This window comes from Pieris napi, chromosome 20 (assembly GCF_905475465.1).
Source record: "Pieris napi chromosome 20, ilPieNapi1.2, whole genome shotgun sequence".
Lineage (NCBI taxonomy): Eukaryota > Metazoa > Arthropoda > Insecta > Lepidoptera > Pieridae > Pieris > Pieris napi.
Genome location: NC_062253.1, coordinates 543,355 through 559,117, shown reverse-complemented (window position 1 = coordinate 559,117; position 15,763 = coordinate 543,355). Strand labels below are relative to the sequence as shown.

At 32.5% G+C, this 15,763-nt stretch overlaps 1 protein-coding gene and 1 long non-coding RNA gene across 4 annotated transcripts in view; both read left to right on the top strand.

Annotated features, from left to right (window-relative positions):
• The window catches only part of LOC125059999 (inactive dipeptidyl peptidase 10), a 348,882-nt gene that overhangs the window by 218,904 nt on the left and 114,215 nt on the right, over positions 1-15,763 (top strand). The gene's annotated exons all lie outside the window — the stretch shown is intronic.
• Positions 8,847-9,633, top strand: LOC125060011. The gene is made up of 3 exons (XR_007118770.1): positions 8,847-8,956; positions 9,075-9,201; positions 9,512-9,633. It is a non-coding gene; the product is annotated as an uncharacterized LOC125060011 (long non-coding RNA).

Here is a 15,763-nt window from a genome sequence, read left to right as displayed (position 1 = left end):
TTCAACCTCACGGCCCAAGAGTGTCTACTCCAAAGGTAGGTGCCGACTAAAATCTTAAAAAAATATATTGATGAGATACCATTGTCATCTTCTGTTAATGTTACAGAACGTGAGAATTTATCGTTGCTTCAAAATGATTGAATATGTTCCCAAATTTCGTGATTAAATCAAATCGAATTAAAAAGGTAACAGAGAAACTTCACAAAGGATGGCGATTAAGCTATTTGTCTTTTGTGGAATGTGTAAACTATCAAACATATTATATGTTGGAATACAGGAATTTGACTACCACTACATAGTATGCAAATACGAAGACTTTTATTTGAAAAATTTTGAGGAAAATAGTGCAGTGCATATATTACACATAATGCGTGTGTATTCGTTAATAGGTACATGTTAATTTCAATTTCCATTATTTTCTTTGCAAATCGAAAAAAAAAGTAAGTCATAAGTTAATATTGTTAACGGTTTTACAGAAATATATTTTATGAATTTTAATTAAACGAGTACAATAGATCTAAAGTTTTATTATAATAATTGTCCATGAAGGATTCTTCAAAAGAGTTAACGATTAGACTGAATTTTTTTTCTGAAATAAATTAACACCTAATGTCACAAGTATTATTAATTATCAAATAATTTGGCATTTAAAACTAAGAAACTCATTTGGATTTATAAAGGACAGTCTTGTTATTTCGTGATGTTGAAACAAAAATAAGTTTATAAGTATATATGTATATTACATAGACAATGAAATACGGAAATCTATGACTTTTTATCCGTATTACCGTTAAACAATTACGTTCAACGCAGGCCCTAATTTTTAATTTGTAAATACTTATTTCATTTGGTTCAAAAATGTCTGACTTTTATACACAATTAAAAAATTAAAAAGGAACTAGCGGCCTGTTATTTATATTACTCCCACTGACACGTATTATTTTGACATAATATATATTAATAGAAGAATTTTTGAAATTCGTCCCTTCGTTTCATTGTTAATTTGATACAATCTTTCTTTCTAGAAATCTTTCCTCTTAAAATATTAATATAAATTACTAGCAGACCCGCCAAACGTCGTTTTACCATTAGTTCAATAAGAATAATTATCTACTATAATAAAAAATAGGGGTTGATCGTAGATGGGTGACAATTAAGGGTTGTATGTATTTTTGTATGCTGTATCATAAAAAAATAAAAACAAAAAGTTTTGTCTAAAAAAATAAATAATAGTTTAAAAAAACTAGAACACACGCTTTTAAAGCACATCAAACTAAAAAGTGAAAAATAATTCCTAATTTAGGCTGAAAATGGTAATGAACAAAAAATACTGGTATTATTGTGAAAAAGCGTGGGGCGCTCTGTGCCACGTCTATCGAGCAACCATTTTCAGCCTAAATTAGGAATTATTTTTCACTTTTTAGTTTGATGTGCTTTAAAAGCGTGTGTTCAAGTTTTTTTAAACTATTATTAATTTTTTATTTTTTAGTAAATTTTTTTTCGAATTATTGCATTGTCATCGATCTTTGACGGGTGCGCAAAGTTTGAATTAAATCTGTCCGTTAAAAGTGGGTCAAAATTGAGTCCGAAGGAGTCGGTTACATACATACATACATACAGGTGAAGCTAATATAAAGCGTGTAAAATAAAAATTTAGGGGTCCTACCCCTAAATTTTTATTTTCACCCTTAACATTCAGGGGGATGAAAAGTAGATGTTGTCCGATTCTCAGACTTACTGAATATGCATAAAAATTTCATAAGAATCGGTCGAGCCATCGGTATTTTAACACGAGAATTTTATATATTAGATAGAGAACTACACTATTGTACCAAAACCTTTAAAGCGGTTCACATATTTTTAAGAAATTGCATTCATTTTGAAATTGACAGGTCATCGATAGTATTCATCTCCATTCAGCCAAAGATACAATACGAATAAAGATTGAGATGTCGAAGAATCAGTGACGTGTCCAATTAGCCGATTGTCTGGCGAGAAGCCAACTCGCCCCAACTCCTCCTTCATTTTTACCAAACGATTTTATCTAAACCATATTGTTTCTTGATATTTATGGACTCAAGACGTCTACAATACCTCTTGAGAAGTCTCATTTAATATTAATGGCAGCAATTCACACAGATGCAAAATTTTATGTAATAAGTTAAACTTTACGTAAACAAAATATTACGATCATTATATCATTGTTCGTTTAGGGATATACATTACAAACAATTATTGTTAATCAGGGAAATAATCATTTCGAAGCTCACTGCGTGAGGTAGCCGAGTGGCTAGTGTCAGACACCGAAGGACATATCTAAAAACGCTGCTGGATTATTATTTTTAATGAATATAAAATTAGGTATAATATTCAGTAATTAGTTTTAGTTGAAAGCATGTTTGTCGAATGTAGGAGCGGAAATTAAAATATAAATTGCTTTAGAGAAAATTGAAATTTTTAATTAATATCATGTTTTGCGTCATTAAAATGATATGAGTAATTGTTAATTTAAATAAATAATACACGAATAATTGAGGAAAAATACCTAATGAACTGATAATACGTAGAACTAATTAATTTTTTATTGTTAAATAAATTGACAATTTAAATTCAGTTTCTCGTCATAAATGTTTATTGACTTTTTATATGACTTGAAGTTGATTGGATAATCCATCTAAACATTATGATCCAAATTCAATGCAAGCAAACTGTGTCGTAGTAGTGCAGTTCTTGAGATACTTCTATATGGCAACTCCTTTTATGGAGGTGCCATGTAGAATGATAGATTTGTAAAGTTGCTTTAAATTATCCAGCTCTCATTGCTGCAGTCAGGAGTTTTAATTTCCGACAATATTTTATAGTCAATATCATGAAATGCGTTTATTTTCCTGTTTTCTTAGATTTTGTATTTTCTGCAGTATTATCTCGACGACAAAGTATGCAAGCAGGACGCCATAACATATTGAAGAGACTAAATAGTTATGTTGAGTTTAACATAAAATATGTTTCAAAGAATCCGCCATACCTATGTATGAGTAATACTGAAATAAGTCTTTGCAGATTAACGAACGTATTCGCACTAGTTTGCCAATTTCTGTTTATCACACATGAATTAAAAAAATAGTATTACTATTATTACGACATGATATATAATTTCCTCCACATCAACTTGGGATCCATTGGTAGCAAAGTGTCGAAAGACAAGTTTTTACCCGTAACCCGTTAGACGTTTGTTTTCTTAGCTGTCCAGGGAATCCTAAACCACATCCTAACACCAAATTTCCAGAGCATCTATTTCCTCCTTTGAGATGTTCGTATTGTTCAGGAGCATTCTATAATTACGTGTTTCATAACGTTATTTATTTCTAGAGACTGGACTAAGCTTCGTAATATCTTTGTCTATATAAAGAGACTGATCATATTCAAGTTCTTTTTGTTGCTGTCAATACTAGGTTAATAATTAAATAATTAAGGGAAATTTTTAGTTAAGCATCTTTAGGTACATCAGAATCATTGCAAATGCGTTTATTGTCAATAAACTTATGAGGTCTCTGACGATTATTTCAGTTAAGGACTCGACGTTGTATTTAATACCGTCGATTTACTTAAAACATATTTAATATTGGCGTAAGCTAAAGCCAACAATTTAACTTTTACGTCTTAAGTTTAAGATCATATCTATAGTTATTTTTGGTTAAAACACGACATTTTACGCCGCTCTCTCGCCTCCGTCAATGTTTCTGCAATTTTGGAGCCAACAGGCATCGCAAGAAACGATGGCAAGCGGCCGGATGGAATGTCGATGATCCCTTGGAAAATGGGACGGGCTTTAGTACGGGATGCTATATGTGTTGACACGTGCACAGGCGCTTATTAAAGATTTAAGTTAGCGCCTAGTATATAGTACTGGTGACCCCAGAGCTGGTACTTTTCTGGCTCATCGAAAAAGTATCGCAATACAGCGAGGAAATGATGCCAGCGTTAAAGGTACGCTGCCTCAGGGACCAAAATTTTTAATTTTGTTTTGATTTTCTTTTTAATAATTTTTATTATTACTTTGTAGGTTAAGAAAGTTATAATTAGTACTTGATTGTAACAACATTCACGAAATCGGTTTACACGGCCGAATAACTCTCTACGCTGATGACACCTGCTTATTTTACTTTGGTTCAAATATCCAGACTATGGTTGCTCAAGCTCAATCAGACCTAAATGTTCTATCTTCTTGGTTTCAACAAAATCTTCTAACAATTAATATTTCAAAAACATTTTATGTAATATTCAAGGCAACAAATAAACTCATTCCTATCTTTCAACCGCTTAAAGTTCAAGACGTTGAAATCAATAATAAAAAATGGGAGAAATATCTGGGTCTTAGAATTGATACAAATTTAAAGTGGAACTTTCATATATCACACACAAACCAAAATCACTTATAGGCAGATGTTGGTCAATATCAAAATGCATTCCGCAATAAGTACGTCATTTGATTTAGTTTAGTCAAGCCACATTTCATATATTTAATTGAAATATGGGGAATACAGCATGCAATAACAACATTTCTAAGATACAAACGCTACAAAATAAATTAATTACAGCACTATTTAGATACAATTTTTTAACACCTACTAATAAAATCTATCAAGAAACCAAAATTATGACGATTAAACAACTATATGTTTATAGCACCTGTATCTTATAAAAAAAAAATAATGAGTAGCTTATTATTTAAAAAAAATCAAATACACCACTACACGCAATACTCGTCGATGGAGTTTGTATATCTTGCCGAAGCGCACAAATTATTTAATGAAATCACTCAATAGTATGAGGGTGTGCAATTATTTATGAATTACCCTCTAAAATTCGTAATATTAGCGTGTTTAAAAAAACATTTTTGTAAACTTAAAAAAATCAACTTTTTTAATTACATTGCAATTATTCTGTTTAATTAATAGTCAAGATAAATGAATTACCAAAAATGATAAATATTTCATTGTAAGCTGGAAATTAACCAATGAAAATAGTATCAAATAAAAATAATAATTATAGGCCTATGTAACTACACATATAAATAACTATTTACATTCAAAGGACAGCCAGTTCGGTTATCGTCCGGGGCTGTCTACTGAATCTGCTATACTGTGTTTTAAGAGTCCTGTCAAAACTACACTTTGGGAAAAACTCCTGTTTACGCTTGCTTTCTTTCGAAGGCATTTGACCCTGTACTTTACGACGCTCTATGTAAAAAGATGATAGCATCTCATATACCAGGAGGAAGTCGTAAATATATTTTAATCATCTTTTTTGGAGCATATTGTACATCATTATTTACCTATAGGCTGTGGTCTTGCTATACAAAAAAATCGTACAATCGATCAGTTTAATAATGCGTTCAGAATGTTGATGGGGCTGCCTCACTATTGCAGTGCGTTATGTGCAGGTGTGGACTGTTTTTACGCCACCATGCGCAAGCGACCTGTATCTCTGGTGAGGCGCGTGCCGTGGAGCCCTAACAGCATGCTGGCGGTAATAGCGGAAAGGCTGAATTGCTCTTACATGAGTTATTGCATTGGGCTGCATGTGCCCTTGTTAATTTTATAATTTAACATATTCTAAGCTAACCTACTAATATAATATTACAAAATTGTTACTAACGAAATAATAACAATATGGACTTATGATTGTCTGATTAAAATAAATAAATTAAATTAAAATTATACATGGATCAGCACCTACAGAACTCCCAAGCTCCCAGAACCAGCATTGGGTTTCGCGAGCCACTTCACAGGATGTGTTCTGCTTTAGATTCTGTCAATAACATCGACCCTTTTTCGCACTCCTCTACTGCTTCATTTAAAAATAATTTAAAACAACTATTATTGTCCTAATCCTTGTCTCTTTCTTATTTATTATAGCTACTGGTATGTTTGTCGTGTTGTGTCGTGTGTTTATTTTATGTTTTATTTTTAAACACGGCACCGGACAAGAGTGGTTATCGTAATGTCCTAGATTCTCCTAAAGTATAGAATAGTATGTCCTAATGTATTCGTCTATATATAAGAATATTTTTAATTTCTAGAATATAAATAACTGTATTTTTGTAATTATAAATTATTTGCTGGCTTTTCAAGTTTAATCAATGTTTTAAGTTGTAATCAAAAATGCTATTAACATAAAATAAAAACAATTTTTCAATTTATATTTAAATATAAATTGTTATGTTAATTTGGTCGGTGACGTCAAGTAATAGTTTGGAAATAGCGAACCAAGGTTTTTGATAAAGACAATTTCTACATTATTGATACCCAAATGACTGAAATATAATATTTCGATATAGATACGTGGAATTTTGTATTCTGCCTCGACGTCCGATTATGAAACACAGTTGCAGGTATTAGTCGAAAACTTCAAGGGAAATAATATTTTACAACATTATATGCATATAACACCATAAGTTTATTAAAAATATTTAACATTAGTTACATTATATTGATGAAGTGGTTTATTAAAACCTAAAAATAACAATCAAATATTCAGTATTTACAATTTTCTTGACCAATAATAAAAATAATTAAAAATGAATAAAAGAAGATTAAAACTAATTTAAGAAGTTTGGCAGCATTTCCTCGCTGTATCGGGATACTTGTTCGTTGAGCGAGAAAAGCACTAATAATAATCTTAATATCTTAATAAATGGCTTTAGTATGGGATGCTATTTGTGTGGACACGGGGCGGCCGCAGAGCAAACGGCACAAGTCTTTCCTCCAAGTTCGATTTTGTTCCCTTTGGAGTAGAGACTCTTGGGCCGTGGGGTTCCAGTGCACAGGCGCTAATTAAAGATTTAAGTTGGCGCCTGGTAGATAGTACCGTTGATACCAGAGCTGGTGCTTACCTCGCTCAAGGAATAAGTATCGCAATACAGTGAGGAAACGCTGCCAGCGTTAAAGGTACACTACCACGGGACAAAACTTTTTGAATTTGTTTTAATTTTCTTTTTATACCATATATTATATTTATTACCAATTCGTTTAGTGGTTATTTATACTCGACTGCAGGTGAAGGATCTTGGGTTTAAGTCCCGGTGGGATATTACAGCAGTCCGATTTTCTAAGATTTTTTTTATTTGTATACTTCAAAGTAAGCGGTGATTGGACTGCCATGCCTTTGGGAAGGTCTTGTACGTCTGATATTATGATATTCTAGTTGTGTCAGACCTCCGAATAAAATTCTACTCAAAAACTTTAATGACAGTCTCAATAGAGATCATCATGGCTAAATAGTTCTGGTAATATTTAATAATACATGTAATTTTCTTTAACCCGTAATAAATAGAATTTGTTATCAAATAATTAGTTTTTGGGGGCCGTTATATAATACCTATACTCAATACAAAACAATTTTCCACAAAATAATTAGTTTTTAAAAAGGAGAAAATTAACAATTAAAAAGTGAAATTACTTTTAGAATATCAAATACCTAACGACAGCTGAAGGTCATTCGATGGAATTTGGAACCAGCCTTATCTCGCTGAGACACGCGTCACCCTGACGATACAATATTTCGATAATACTTGCGAATCCTTTTCATATTTTAGTGAAGAAATTTATTTCATGATTTTAATAAAAAATGTTAGCTATGATATTATAAGTATATTAGATTTTACTTAATTAAACGGTTCCTCTACTTTCAGTTATCGCAGTTTATGTTAGTTATACATATATCTCAGAATTTTCTTGAAGAATGCGAAATTCTTGTATGTCTGAAAATGCATTGTTACATTTAAAAGAAAATGTATTTTGAAACTGCTGCATTGTGTTGTTAAAAATAACATCTTAAGAAAGCAAACTTTTGAATTCTGCATTGTTTTAGCATGACGTTAAAGCAGCTGCGGGACTAAGGTTATGATATATTTTTTTCTATATTTCTGTATTTTTTAAAAATCTAAATAGATCGAAAAATATAATCAACTATTTATTTTCTGTGGAGCAGTTTTCTTTTATTTCACAAAAACATTTTTATTATATATTTTTACATGTAATAGGAGGCTCATGCGATGTTAAGTGCCCATGGACACTCACATTGCTACATAAGGCTCGCAAGTGCGGATTAGCACGCTCTTTTGAGGATATCTGACTCTGGGTAAAAAAGTGCAAGGCCGTCTTTGCAGTCTCTAGATGATAGTGGACAGCGTGGATGTTGGAGTTGAGCCCCCTAACATTTGTGAGGTCCATAGCGAGTTTGGATAGGGATGATTTTGTTGGTTTGCTTCGTATGCCCCCAAGATCGGTTAATAGATAACCTGCGTTGTTCAAAGAGCGCAGAATTGCCCAAGAGTACGCCCACAGGGCCCATAGGACTTACCACCGCGAGCGCGTGGAGTACCCGTATGAGGTAGTTTGTGTTTGTTCCGCACCTTCATATTTCTTTGGGGAGGGATGAGCTCCGGGAATCTCGGGTGTACATTAAGGCGAACTTATTTACTTCACGCTGGTTTTCTGAGAGATATTAGTACTGCCCCTATCATGCCTGCTAAAGCCCAAAGGCAACAGGACGTCACTCTCTTATGTTCACTGATCTTGCTGGTGAAATTACCTATGGGCAATTGGGATCGTCATGTCCCGACGCCTTAATTTCCGTTCGGTAATTCTAATATTGTTTCATTTAACGATATTGGTTCATAGAACTTATTATAAGTTAGTGCCGCCCTATGGTAAGTGTAAAAAGTATAAAACTTTTCATCTGAATTTGTTTGAAGTTTTTGTTGTACATCTCTGTGTACAGGGGTTTATAAAAGTTTTTGTACTGTTTCTTGCGATACTTTTTAAAATAATTAACTGACTTTAATTTTGTGATAATGGTTTGAAGGATAACGTAGACGTATAAATACAGGCTACAGCACTATTATAACTCCTAATTAGAAACAACTATTATTTTAAAATGAAGCTATCATTTGGTGAGTATAACTATTATATATAATACAACAATTGTCAAACTAACATTTGCAAACGTTTATTTACTAACAATAAATTGTCGTTTATTACATAACTCGTAATGGTGACTTAATGTTTCAGTATTTTGCATACTAATGCTCTTGGTGTGCCCAAAATTGACCAGTGGATCATGTAGAGAATACTGTATGCAGTTTGATAAGGAGCTGTTATGTGGTATAAAAGGAAATACCTATTACAATTATTGCGAGTAAGTGCTTAAAGGCCAATTAGTACTTTTCGGTCAGTTATCAAAGCAGCCCCCTTACCCTTACCCTTATAATATTAATTGTATTTGATTATAAGAAGACGTAGTTATCTATAAGAGTTAATAATATAGCAATGCCATTGTATGTGATTATTTTAGTTGTCGATATTTTCAGTCGATATTGCATTGCTATGGTGAACATTTCTGATCCTATTTAGTGTTTTTTTTTTTAACAAAGCTTTAAGAACCCACTGCTCTATTAGAATAGTCAGAAGACACAGTAATTTTAAAGTATTACGTAATTATTTTTCAGAATGAGAGAATGCTACAATGGTGAGTTTAAGTATAAAGGACAATGCGTAAGATAAATTATTATGATTTAAAGGAAAACGATATATTATTATCTATTTGCCACATTAAAATTAAAAAAAATAAGTGTTTTATTTTATTTCAAAAATAAATTCCTTTATCTGAAATTCAAACCTTTCACATATCGTTCATTGCAATAATGCCTAAAAGGTAAATGAATGAAAGGCCGGCAACGCACCCACTAAAAATGGGTGTCTATGGGCTGCTAGACTGCCCTTTTTGGTCGTCCCGCAAGCTCGTTTGCCCCCCTATTATATTTAAAAAAAAAGGTGTGGAAATAATAAGCCAAGAAACCATATCACATTTATACAAAAAAAAAGGCGGCGCATTAGTGGCGCTACAACCTCTTTAGGTCTTGGCCTCAGATTTCTGAATCTGTTTCATGATCATTTTTAAATCTAATAGGCAAGTAGGTGATCAGCCTCCAGTGCCACACACGCCGTCGACTTTTTGGGTCTAAGAAATGTCAGTTTCCTCACGATGTTTTCCTTCACCGTTCGAGCAAGTGTTAAATGCGCACATAGAAAGAAATTCCATTGGTGTACAGCCGGGGATTGAACCTACGACCTCAAGTGTGAGAGTCGCACGCTGAAGCCACTAGGCCAACACTGCTGAATAGTACAAGTAGTACTAAAAATACGAACCCACGACACATATTATACGCACCTTAATAGGCCCTATAACTTTCGTTAGCATCAACTGTTCAACATTTTACGACGCGAAAAAAAAATTACCTACATAACACAAGCTGTAAAGAACTTGTTTGCATTACCATTTCTTTCTCTTTGAGCCTTCGTCGGTTAGGAATTCTTTTTCTCATTTTATAAAAGATTTAGAACAATTTAGATTCAAACTAAGAAGAAAGGATGTCTAGAAATTTAAATTAAATCATTTGTGAATATTATCATTTCTTATTTTACCGAAATATTTTATGAATTTTAAATCAGTGTGTAACCTTACTTACTGAGTAAAATCTTATATATAAAATTCTTGTGTCACGGCGTTTGTAATTAAACTCCTCCGAAATGGCTCTCGATTTTCGATTTTCGTAAAATTTTGTCGGTTAGGTCTGCGAATCGGACAACTTCTATTTTTCAACCCCCTATATGTTAAGGGAGGTCCCACCCCTATAAGAACACTTTCTGTTTTTATAAACATACAACCCTTAATTTTCAGCCCCTATTTTTTATTATAGTAGATAGTTATTTTTATTATATTCCAGAAATAATATACATGGCAAAACAACGTTTGCCGGGTCAACTAGTTAATCATAAAATAGTTAACACATTTCATGTATTTTATAATCCTTTACTTTAAATAATATTTGATAATACCAAACGTTTAACTAAAACTACACAAAAAATTAACTGATATTGATAAATCTATTCGAGATTTACTAGTTTTTATTTCATAACTATTCGAATATACGACTTTTGCCTGCTCTAACAAAAATTTACTATGGATATAAAAACGAATAATTCTTTTAATTATATGATGGCGTCTATGGTGTACTAAATGTGTCCACGAAGGGGTAAATTAAATTATATTTTTAATTATTTAAGTACATACATAATTTTACTTTGCATACATTAAATGGAATCTACAATCAAGAGCTACGACTGACAACAACATTATCTCCCCAATGCATTTTCTCTTATGGCCGAGCTCAACTCCTTTACACACTCTCACCTGAAATGTATTTTATCATTCAACATTTATAATTGTAACATAATAGCGGTCTTCCCGCTTCACAAGACTGACTCACTGCTTTTAAAAATATTGCATTGATAGATATAACCTTCGTTACTGTGGGATAACGCAGATTCCTTAGGTATAACGGGTCACTTGGGTAGAATGCCTAGCGAACCCCGAGGACCCATCTTAAGGGCGTGGGGCTGTGGTGTTTTTAGTGGGTGGGGTCTCGCTACCCCTCTGAATAGCAAAGGGATTTGAGTGTAGACCCAGTCCAACTTTTTTTTTTCACCTCATTTAAAAAAAAAGTAGAAAAGATTCCTTCCTTAGGTATAAATGTAGATTATACTATAAAAAATAATAAAACACGACGCTAACGTTTACACGTTATATTATAATCGCGCTTATGTGCCTATAAATAATTATCTAATCCTAAAGGTTTAGGGTCTACGTGAATCGAATGTTAAAACACAAGAAGATAAAAAACGTGAATTTTGCGCCTCTATAAACTCGACATAACCCTTGTCACATGAAATTATCATTATATGGACCGCGGAAGTTCTATTTCTTACATTTTTACGACACTTTTCTTATTAAACATAATATTATTGTAGATCATAAGTAGATCCGACGTTAGCGACTCTTGCTCTAACTCACTGCGATACATACATCTTTCGTCACCCTCACTTTGGGCCATCAGCAGTCAGCGAAAATACTGAACTTAAAAACAAACAACAGCTTTTTTATTTTAAAAAATATTTAGTTTTAGATAAAATACAGTAGTGAAATTTTAAGGTAAATCGGCGTAAAAGTTACTTAAAGTTATCTTGATTTTACAAAAGCCGGTTTTCAGTATACGAGTTAGTACTGACGCTTTTATTTATTTGTCAATATTAACCTTCGATTCATTTTCGTTCTTCGTGCTCCTAATATAAAGATATATTTAACTAATAAAAGTTAGGTACTGTAAATTAGGTTGTGTTACAACAAAAAAGCTGGGGCGGCCGCAGAGCGGGCGGAAAATAATAAACAGCTCAACTATCTTTTCTTCAACTTAGATTTTGTTCTCTTTGGAGTAGATACTCTTGGGCCGTAAGGTTCAAGTGCACAAGTACTAATTAAAGATTTTAGTTGGCGCCTGGTAAATAGTACCGGTGACCCCAGAGCTAGTACTTAGTATCGCAATACAGCGAGGGAATGCTACGAGAACACTGCCACGGGTACCAAACTTTTTAAATTTGTTTAATTTTACTTTTTTAAATATTTTAATAATTACTATGTAAATTAGATTGGATTACATATTAAAAAATAAATAAGTTTCAAAATGTCATTATTATTTCAAGGTTTTTAGTATGAACTACTAAAGAAAAAAAACCATACATAACCAACCACGTCATACTCAACATGAAGTTACCTATAGAAAACCTACGTAACTATGTTAATTTACGTTATGTAAAGTTAAGCAAATAAATAACTAATTTTAACTTATTTGGAAATCTAAAATGATGTGTTTCAATGGTGTCTTTCAAGTCATATAATATATAGTCCAGTCTTCAGTATCCGTAAAAATTCAAAGTTAAAGTTCATTTAAGACAATCAAAGTTTCTTTGTCTCGTAATAGCTTATATAAGCTGTTTTGAATGTGTTTTGAGACTTTTAAGACTACTATTATGTTAAAAAAAAAATATTGGTTGTTTGTAAAGTAGGTTTACGATCGAGATGTTTACGTGATAACGTCTTATTGGTGATATAGACGTTTGGTGATAGGTATATAAGTTTCTGGGAAGTAAGGAATTAATGAAGATAACAATTTTTTCAAATTTTAAATTACATCTATCGTTTTATTCACACTTTTGATGATAAATTTCGGGTGTAAAATGACAAGTTTACTTATTCGACTATGATATACATTTTTCTTCATACATTCACGGAATGACTGGCAGCGCTCGAGATGAGACGGGAGATCGGTCCGTCTCTCTCTCGTTATACCTGCGATCGCGCTCGTGAGGTTTTGGTGTGACACAAGTTTCTGAACATGTCACCCGACTAAAACGATTTTAAAGACGTTATCACGTCAATAAGATACAGGAAAGAAACACGAACGCAATCTGCATTCTTTGTCGTTCACACAACTACGGGCAACTTCTTTGTAAAATTAAAACAATAGTTTTAGTTTTATATTACACACGCGACATCGGCAGCTTTGAATACAAATGCAGAAAGTAATCTTATATTTAATATTTCTACGTGTTCCTGTATCTTGCAAGTTTTAGGTAACCATTAATTTTTTTGCTTCGTTTGAAAATTTTACATAAAAAAATCAAGTTATGTTCTTTAACTATGTGGAGATATAATACACTCGCAAACCTGGGTAAACAGGTTAATTTGAACAAATTACCTATAACGAATGGCTCAAATGAGAATTTGTGGTTTGAATCGTTTTATATGAAATTTTTTACGTGTTTAAAATATCGGTTCGCTTACTAGAACCTCCGTTTTGAAAGGGCCTTATTAACTTAATATAGACAATGTGAATGTAATTATATAAATCGTGTTGGGTTAGACCTGAAAACTAAACTAAAGTTCTAAGTGTAGTACATTACAGATGTAGCATTAAGAAAGAAAATGGTTAAATCACTTGGGTGATATAAAATCCGTTATATTATTCTCCTATTATCACTTCGGAAGTGATGTCTGACGACCGTGATGTATGACCATTCATCAATCTTGGCGATAGATTAATTCGCGTTAGTTGTGCTAAGCGGCGTACTAGTTAAATATGATTGATTCTTCGTTGGCAAAAAGTATGATGAAGAGGTGATAAAACAATAATTACACTTATTAACTACATATATTTCATTAGAAGTATGATTGCTTCATTGATGTATTTGATAATAATATCCCAAAAATATTATTATAGGTTCAGAAATATTATTATATTTCCGAACCAATTCGACTTAGGGTCCTTCAAGAAATGAGCGTTTTTTTAAAAATTCTTAAAAGGCCGCCAGTGCGCTTGCGAGCATTCTGGCAGCACAAGTGTCCATGGACGGCGGCATCACTTAATAACAGGTGAGCCTCCTGCCCGTCTGCCTACTGTAACATTAAAAAATGTGTGCGTGTACTAGGTGTACACACGTAAGAAGTGAAACTTCTTTATGACCTTATTTTTCGAAAAATTATCTACTATATGCAACTTAACGAAATTGGTTAAATAAAGTTTAACAAAAGGCTTTTATTATCATAGACATGAATACAAATACAATTATTTCATGTTACCTTATTACTAAGATTATTACAGAATTTCATCAATTGTAATAGAATTATTACTATCATTGTTATCGTTATTATATATTTTTGTTATTAATGGCTTCGAATCTCTTCGGATCAACCGTGGTAGAGACAAGAAAAAGATGGCGCGTAACCGAAAAACGTGACGATTTGCTACAAAATTTCTCACATACGTCGATAAAAAATTCATTCTAACGTCGATAAAGAAGTTTGACTTCAAAAAGCAACATGGCGCGTAACGGAAAAATGTGACGCGTAACGAAAAAATGTTACACTCAATTTTTTTCCAACCCCGATAAAGAATATTAGTTTCACTTCAAAAATAATATTCAAAAGTCAAGAGTCAAAAATCATTTATTCATATAGGTAACATAATGTACACTTATGAACGTCAAAAAAGAAATATAAGTACATTAAATGCTTCTAATTTTACATTTACTTTTTTTTACGCAACGTTTGTAAGGCTGCAACCATTACACCATGTTCCACATGACATATTAAGTAAGAAATAATAATAAAATATATTGGTAATGACAACCTCCAACCAAATGTTCATTAAGTCTAACTGTTATTGTTATGTTTATTATTAGATTAATTTAAAAAAGTACAAAATAGAACATACGCAGATTTTCAATAATCTCGCTTTACCATTATTCTCTTTTCATCATTACGCTCTACGCGGCGTAGCAAGGCGTAGCACAGCGTATATAGTGCTAAACCCCGTGTACACGCAAATATCGGTATAATCTGGAATTTTATTAAATTCAAAAAAATGTATATAGTTATTAATGTGATATTGATTTCATCTTTAAACGACATTTACTTTTATAAAGCAGCAGCATCGTTTACTTAAAAAAACAGCTTTTATAAAGCAAGCCCGGGTAAAATTTGGCAGTCTGGGCTCAGCATGAGATGAAGTGGCTTATGTTGGAGCGCATTCAGAATAAATTTACACGATTTCTATTCCAACGGCTTTATGGTACCATATCATATGGTATACAGTTTCCTATCTATCCTTAAATGTACCCAACGTTGTTTGTGTTAGGGATGTTTGAATAACATGCTCGAAACCCGACGCGAGTTACAGCTTGCCTGCTACGTATGTTTCGGGGAATTATTAGTAATTCTAGTGTTTCCACGAACTCAGTTTATTATAACAAACGGTGGAAAGGGGCAGAACGCATTTGTGGCACCAGGCCCCCTTATCAAAGGT